The following is a 9,014-nucleotide window of genomic DNA, read 5'->3' on the forward strand; positions in this document are numbered from 1 at the left end:
TCAGGATACATCTAATACCTCACCAAAAAATAAGAGTGGGAATAGACTATCACAGAACCGTATTAAAGGGAAAGGAAGTAGTTTCGCTACCTCTATTGCAGCTGTCAATCCTGGAACTGTAACTCAAAAGCAAAAGGAGAAAACTTCATCTCATAAGCCTATGAAGGTGTCCTGCCTGCTATGTGGAGAGGGTCACAAATTGGAGATGTGCCCCAAACTAGAAGGAAGGAAGCTCCACAGAGAAAAAATTAACTTCTTAAAGGAAAGAGGTGTTTGTTTTTGGTGCTTATCTGTTGGACACATGAGTAAAGACTGCTGTAGTCGTCTGTCCTGCCAGTTATGTCATTTGAAACATCCGACCATCCTCCATATCCATTCAAAGGAGAAGGAAATCAAAATAGAGGACACACAGCAGGAAGCATCAGGAGAGAGTCAAGCAATTTCTCCCAAAACATGTGGCCATATAGGGGCCGAAGGACAGGATTGTGCCTTGTCAATTGTGCCTGTTCAGATTAAGGCTAGGAAAGGCAGTAAAACACTAAAAACATATGCATTCCTAGATCCTGGCAGCACGGCCACCTTTTGCTCAGAGTGACTGATGAGGGAGCTAAAGGTGAGAGGAAGAAAAGCTAAGTTCTTGTTGAGAACAATGAACCAAGAAAAGTTTGTGGATAGTTACATCATATCTGGATTGGAGGTTTCTGCGCTCAACAGTAACACCTACCATGAGTTGCCTGATGTGTTCACACAAAATGAGATGCCTGTGACGCGTGACACCATTCCAAGACAGGAAGAGTTAGGTGCTTGGCCGCACTTAAGCTCAGTGGAAATTCCCGTCATAGATGCTGATGTGGAGCTGCTAATTGGAACCAATGTTTCAAAATTAATGCAACCATGGGATGTTGTAAACAGCAAAGGTGACAGACCTTATGCTGTGAGAACCCTGCTGGGGTGGGTTGTCAATGGACTACTGAGAGAAGAGGACGAGGCTGAAAACAGTTGTCCCACCATTACAGCCAATCGAATTTCAATAAGTGCCTTAGAGGAACTATTGGTGAAGCAGTACAATCATGACTTCAATGAGAAATCAGCTGATGAAAGGCCAGAAATAAGAAGATCTCAAGTTTTTGGAAATTATGAACTCTTCAGTTGATCTCAATGACGGCCACTACTGTCTGAGATTACCTTTCAGAAATGATGATGTCATTATGCCCAACAATCGCCAGGTTGCTGAGCAAAGGGCGCTGTGTCTGAAAAGGAAACTGCAGAAAACTGCTACATTTAAGGAAGAATATGTGAATTTTTTGAACGACGTCATACACAAAGGCTACGCAGAAAGGGTGCCAGAACATCAACAAAAAGGAGATGAAGGAAAGGTCTGGTACATTCCTCATCATGGTGTGCACCATCCTAAAAAGGGAACCTTGAGAGTGGTGTTTGACTGTGGTGCCAGCTTTAAAGGAACATCACTGAACACTCAGCTACTCCAGGGACCTAATTTGACAAATTCCTTGCTTGGAGTCCTCACAAGGTTTCGTCAAGAGCCAGTGGCAGTGATGGCTGACATTCAAGCAATGTACCACCAAGTAAAGGTCACAAAACAGGATACAGATTTTCTATGTTTCCTGTGGTGGCCAGATGGCAAACTGACACAACACCTAGCTGAATACAGGATGACTGTTCATCTGTTTGGTGCAGTATCATCACCCAGCTGTGCTAGTTTTGCCCTAAGGAAAAATGCTGAGGACAACAGAGCAAATTTTCCAGTACATGTGATTGACACCATCAAGCACAACTTCTACGTGGATGACTGCTGGAAGTCCCTGTCTTCAGAGGAAGAGGCCAAAGCCCTAGTGAGAAATCTGACAGCTGTATGCAACTTGGGAGGATTTCAGCTGGTAAAATGGATCAGCAACAGCAGGTCAGTTCTGGAGTCCATTGACGTGGAAAAAAGGGCCAAGGAGGTAAAGGAACTTGATATGGACAGAGAAAATCTCCCTGTTGAAAGAACTCTGGGACTGCTGTGGTGTGTGGAACATGACACCTTCAAGTTCAAGTTGGCACTTGAGGAAAGGCCACCCACAAGATGGGGTATCTTGTCCGTGGTGAGCTCAGTGTATGACCCCATTGGTTTTCTTGCACCTTTCACCCTATCTGCTAAGTTAATGATGCAAAACCTCTGCAGGTTGAGCTTCGGTTGGGATGATCAAATCCCACATACATACCAGATGCAGTGGGTGGGGTGGCTGGATGACCTCCGAAAACTCAGTGTGTTCAGTGTGCCAAGATGTATCAAACCCAAAGATTTTGGACAAATCACCAGTGCCCGACTACATCACTTCTCAGATGCTTGTGAAAATGGTTATGGCACAGTGTCCTATCTGAGGCTGCAAAATGAAAGAAATGAGACCCATCTAGCCTTCATGCTAGGAAAGGCACGAGTTGCTCCAGTAAAGAAGGTTACAAACCCAAGGATGGAACTAACAGCTGCTCTGCTTGCAGTCAGAGTCGATAAGTTGCTGAGAGCAGAGCTGCAGTTAGAGCTGAGAACATCAACTTTCTGGACAGATAGCACAACAGTGCTGAAATATATCAGGAACGAAACAAAGCGCTTTCACACCTTTATAGCCAATAGGATTTCTGCCATAAGAGAAACTACTGCTGTCTCGCAATGGAGGTATGTTGGCACAAAGCAGAACCCGGCGGATGAGGCCTCTCGAGGTGTGAAAGCTGAGTACTTTCTTGTATGCAGCAGATGGATTCATGGCCCTGACTTTCTTTTCAAAAATGAAAGAGAGTGGCCTGTGAACATCGTGGAGCCTGCTCCTATCAGTAATGATGACCCAGAGGTCAAAGGAGAGGCTACAGTGAACACCATCATTATCAAGGACAGAAGGACTGCAACAGATCAGCTGATAAGTTATTTCTCATCGTGGAAAAGGTTGAGAATCTTAGTTGCATGGTTTCTCCAGGTGAAAAAGACGTTGCAAGTGTTGAGTAAGAAGCAAAAGGAAATAAAAGCTTCTGTGTCCAGCAGCAAACTTGATGTGACTCATCAGAAGAGCACAGTGGAAAAGGAGATGCAAAGATTCAGAACTACACTTGGTAACCAAACTTTGTCTACAGAGGATATTGATGCTGCAGAGCAAGCCATTGTCCAGTTCTGTCAACTCGATAGGTTTCAAGATGAAATAATTGCTCTGAAAAAGGGAGCATCTGGAGTCAAGAAAAGCAGTCATATTTACAAACTCGATCCAGTGTTGGAAAAAGGACTCTTGAGAGTAGGAGGAAGACTTAGCAAAGCAGCAATGCCAGATGACACAAAACACCCAGTTATTCTTGCTAAAGATCAACACATCTCCACTCTCATTTTACGCCACATTCATGAACAATTAGGGCACTGTGGAAGAAATCACCTGCTTTCAAGGCTTCAGCAAAAATACTGGATCACCAGTGCTAATGCTGCTGCCAGAAAGATTCTCTCCTCCTGTGCTGTCTGCCGACGTTATCGGGGAAAGCTGGCTAAGCAAAAGATGGCAGATCTACCTAAGGAAAGACTTCAGCCCGACCTCCCACCATTCACAAATGTAGGGTGTAGACTATTTTGGCCCATTTGAGGTGAAGGTTGGCCACAGCCTCATCAAACGCTATGGGGTTATCTTCACCACTATGGTCTTGCACTATGGACTCATAATTGGTGCCACATTTCATAGGGTGTAATTGTTACGTTACAGTAACAATTAGGGGCCGGTGTGTTGTGGCTAATTGTGTTGTGTGTTGTGCATGGTGTGTGTGTGTATGGGAGTGGGATAGGTTGCGTGAATGTCATCATCTCACCTGGTGACTGGCAGGTAAACAATCACTTGACCTATATATGGGAGTCACAGGTGATCTACTGATGGAAAATTAGGCCAGGGGAAGCCATACAGTTTTTCAACCGTGCGTGTGGGTCTGTATGGGCAGTAGAGTTAATTTGTATGTTTTACACCAGCTCGGTATTTAAATGAGTACACCCGTTTGTGTAGATGGTTTTTAATCTTTGCAAAACTTAATAGAAAGTATTGAACGGTACGTCATGGCAGACCTCGTTTTTGGCTACACCACGCGTTGGAAATGACTTCTGATTCCCATTAGTGACCTTTTTTGTGGTTCGATGGCCACTACAGCTGGTGTTAGTGAATTAGACATTGTTTATCAATGAGGCTCATTTGCATAGAAAGGGGCAATTTTTCCGCCAAATATATGCATATTACCTCATTTAAATACATGCAAATAACACTGGAGCACCGAGATGCAATCTGCTTGGCAGCGTCGTTAGTGGAGCATTTCACCCTCTGCGCGTGCTTTGTGAATTAGATGGTATCTGTTTGCTCCATTTTTACCGGTTTAGTGGCCGCAAAAGCCACGCAATCCTTTTGTGAATTCGGCCCTGAGCGTATAAGATGTATGGATGGGTAATCCTAAAAGCAACAGAGGATTTATGATGAGACAGAGCATGCGCTGGCTGCCCACATAAGATGACGATTCTACTCTACTTCATTGTCCTTTGTTATGAATGCAGATGTGGAATAAACCTGCTGTTACCACCAGCCTGACCAGCTCCCGAAGAGTCATTTTAGACAGAAGACATCTCACAAGGTCACACATAGAAGCCCACTAAAACTTGATTTCCACCCATGAGTAGCGTCTCCTGTCCTCCTGCCTGTCCCTCATCTACTGCAGAGCCCAAGAGAAAAGAGGGTTAGAGACCCGGCACTGATGGGAGAAGAGTCGTGGACTGTGATTACTCTAAGCAGCAAGCATGGGGATGAATTATTAATTAATATATCACATTCTTTTTCCCTGGTGGTCTGAAGAACTTGCTAGATTTGTCGCTAGTCGCTTTTTAGGAATAAACTCACTAAGAGGGTCTGAAAAGTTGTTACATATAGCAAGAAAGCCACCAAGTCTCCAACACTGGCGCAATTCAAATGACTAAAATATAAATGAAGCACTGTCAAAAGCCTTAAAGCTGTGTAAGCCAATCACACAAAGATGGAAAAGATGTGGTTGGCCAATCACAGGCCTGAAAAAAGCCAATAACTCTGTTTACCCTGCCCACATGTCAACACTGAAACATAGTTTCTGAACATTTTCACCCTGGATGAAGTTTTACAAAAGGTGAGTTTACAGTGACTTAAAAGCAGTCATAGATAAAGTAACTGAAAACCATATTCAAGTAAAAGTACAGATATCTTAGCAGAAAATTACTTTGGTAGAAGTTAAAGTCATATATTAGGATATTACTTGAGTAAAAGTCTTAAAGTGTCTAACATATACTGTAAGTTAAGTTTCAAAATTAATTTCATGATATTAAATATACATAAGTATTAAAAATAAGAGTACAAGTACACCACCTTGAAAATGGAACCTACATTACACTTGAAGAAAAGCAAAGTCTTTTTCACAACAAGATTTAAGGAACAAAATCCAGTTTTCCATCCATTGCGTTCCTTCATCTTTCCGCCCATCCCTTCCTTCCCTATTTTGTAGTACGGAACTCAGATGCTTAAGGGAAATGTATTTACAAAAGCCAGATGTTAGCAGGTGTTAGAGGGATTTTTTGTGCAGTGGGAAATGGCCTTCAGATGTTGAGAGTAAGGAAAACTGACGAATCTCTCTTCTTTCAATACTGTTTCAATACTGTAAAAAGGTCTGCTGGTAACCGCATGAAGCAGAGCATGAACTTCCATGCCAAGTAAACAGTTAACTCAGTGCTGCTAATAGCTTCGTGGATCTGGCAGGTGGAAATTGTTTTGGCAGCTTCTAACTCCCACAATAGCACATCAGATGAACCTGACAGGCTGGTCTTCACAGCTGCAGATTACCTTCAGTTACTATCACAAACACCCAGTGAGCCATGTCCTCATGTATCTTACATGCAGAGGGGATTTTGAGATAAGTTCTGCATGCACAACCTGCTGCCTCCCAGCATCCAGTCATGAGGAGCTGCAGCTGAGAAAAACAAACAAAACAAAACAAAAAAAAGAAACAGCAACAAGAGCATCTGTCAACAACACAGTCGATACTGTTTGTGATCAGACAGACCTGCTGCGCTCTTCAGTCCCTTGCTGTCTTGCTCAGCTTCATGTTTCTTCGTGATTCACATTTGACTGAAATGATTCCAACTTCTCTGTTATGAACCTACATGTTCTTCGCGCTCATGAAGCTATTGTAATTTTGCCTTCTGATCAAGTGATATTTAATGTTGGTACTGCAGAAGTTATGAGCATCTACTGTAGCAAACTTTAATGTCTAGATAGTCCTTAATGCTGCTTTCTATCTCATTAGCATGCTGCAGTAGCCTAACTAAATCTTACAAAGCAGCCACATCCCTGTAGTGCGTCATCAACGAGTAAAGAAAATGAGCAGTGTTCCAGGACACTGGAATTCATAAGGTTTCTCTTTAAGCCTGGAAAGTGACGAAATTACCCAAAAACAGTCTTTCAGAGGGGTGGTGGGTGGGTCAAACAAAATCTGGACTTTAACCTGAGAGCCTGCTTTTTGGTCCCTGTGTGACTTTCAAGCCAAACCATTATGTTTTTATGTTAAACCTAACAACATGGTTTTGTTGTCTAAACCTTACCACTCTCTTTTTGCAAACCAACCTATAAACAAAGTGTTTGACCTGCGTTGTAAGGAGGGATGGGTATATCAAATATACCCAATGTATCGCAGCTTGTTCCATGTGGGATATATAAAATGACTGAGCAGAAATGGTCACAACAATTTTTAGGCCATGGGCATGTGACTCAATTCAGTGTTTTGGTTCTCTTGCTCTCACCTGTGGCTCTCTCCCTTTTGCAGACACACACACACACACTCCTCCGCCCATCCAGATTACTTTTTCCCAAGCGACAGTGGGAGCAGGTGAGGTGTATTTCTCATCTGCAGGGCTCCAGGGCGGAGAACTGTGACACTGGAGTTGGAAAAGATCAACCTGTCATGGGGAGAGGCACAACATAATCCGTGTATGGTTCGTTCTTTCATTATTCCGTTTCAAATCAAAATAAAAAAAAAAATTAATCTGTTTTTCCGTTTTTCTGTTTTGAAACAAAAACCAAAAAACACAAATACAGATAAACAAAAACATGGCGTTTTTCTGTTTTGGAAATAAAAATGGAAAAACCCGACTTTAGTTTTTTGCAGATTCATTTTTTCATTTATTGTTTTGGACAAAAAGTAGAACTGTGGTGACATCAGAGGCGGAAGTAACTTCAAAATAAAAGACACGAAGATAAGATTGCCTATAAAACGTATAAATATTCTATACAACTTTCCCATGTATCTTTTATTTCCACATACACCTGATGTTTTGCGCATTTTGAAAAGCTGCCTGCCATTGCTGTGAGAAACTTTTTATTCATAAAAATAGAAATAAAATGTTATGATCGCAAATTTTATGGCTACAGTAAAACTTGTTGTTCAACCATGACGTTGCTGTTCAGAGACTAATAAGGGAAATCATCATGCATATTGTTCCCATGAAGGACGTATAGGGATTCCCTCAAAGGTTGTATTTTAATATTCATTCGGCAAATTGTTTGCAATAAAGTAATCGAGGATATAATAAATTACTGTGTGTGCTGCACTGTTACTGTTAATACTGGGTTTCTCCATAACGCATCGTTATGGAGGGGTCCCCGGCAACGCTGAGCACAGCGAGAGTCTCCTGACCGTTTAATTTTTAATTCCAGTCAGGTCAAAACAGGAGTTTTTTTTTCTTGTGTTCATTGAAAAGTAAAGATCTGTTAAAGATTTGTTATCAAACTGCTTGTGGTCCCCACTTCACGCATGTTGTGGTCAACACAAGCCTGGCCTTAATACCAGTAACTTTAACTGGTACACACTACATTTTGAATCTGTTGCTACTGTGCCACTTCAATATTATTCAATTTGGATCATCAGATTATATTCAAAGTATAAACAAACTGAGGAACGTAAGGGTGACAATGGTGCTAGCATCATTCTATAGGACTATTTAAACAAATACAACACAGATATCAATACAGTTGCTTGGTTTTATGGACTTGCAATCACATCCAGGTCATAAATGATAACATAGTGGTACTTTTTAATCCCAATTTTCATGAAGTGGATATTTGTTGAGGCTCACTGTTGCAAGACTATGTTATCCCAGTACAGGTCCACTTTGTCCATATACAAATGGACCACCCTACACTCCGTCCATAGCCGTCCAGTCTGGAGGGCCTCAATGCACAGGGCAGTGATGAGGAAACTGCACCTCACTGGGAGGTTGACATAAAAAAGTTTGAATTAAAATAGGAAAGGTTATTAGAACGTAACATAGCAGCTCCTTCACATGCCTTCATCTGAACATTAAAGGTTCCTCATCACATTCTAATGTTCAACAGTAGCTAAGGTGTTTGTATTCATGTATTTATTAGTTTATTTGTGAGGGACATTGCAAGAAACACTAACAGGTTAAAATAATATGTATAATGTTATATATACATATATGTATAATATCAGATGTGTTGCATACAGTTAGGGCTGCCACTAACTTATATATTTATAAAAAATAATGGATTAATCATTGATTATTTTATTCAATTAATCAGATTTTGAAAAAAGGCACAGGATATATTTTTGTGTGACATTTCTATTGTCATAGTAGGTGAAAAAACATTTTAAATACATGTAATTAAAATGCTGCCCATCTCAGCCAACAATGCATAGACCTATGTGATACAACAATATAAAAGAATACAAGTAAATATATGCTGCATATAATTTGAATTGTACATATCAATAACCTGAAGAACTGCAGGTCTGTATAATCCAACACTAATTTCACTGACAGCAAATATATCCATAGGCCTACTGCCATTTGCTGGTGAAAAGGACAAACATCAGTTTGAAACTTCACTGATGCAACAATGCGTTATGGAGAAACCCAGTATTAACAGTAACAATGCAGCACACACAATAATTTATTATATCCTCGATTACTT

Source organism: Epinephelus fuscoguttatus, linkage group LG21, assembly GCF_011397635.1.
Source record: "Epinephelus fuscoguttatus linkage group LG21, E.fuscoguttatus.final_Chr_v1".
NCBI lineage: Eukaryota > Metazoa > Chordata > Actinopteri > Perciformes > Serranidae > Epinephelus > Epinephelus fuscoguttatus.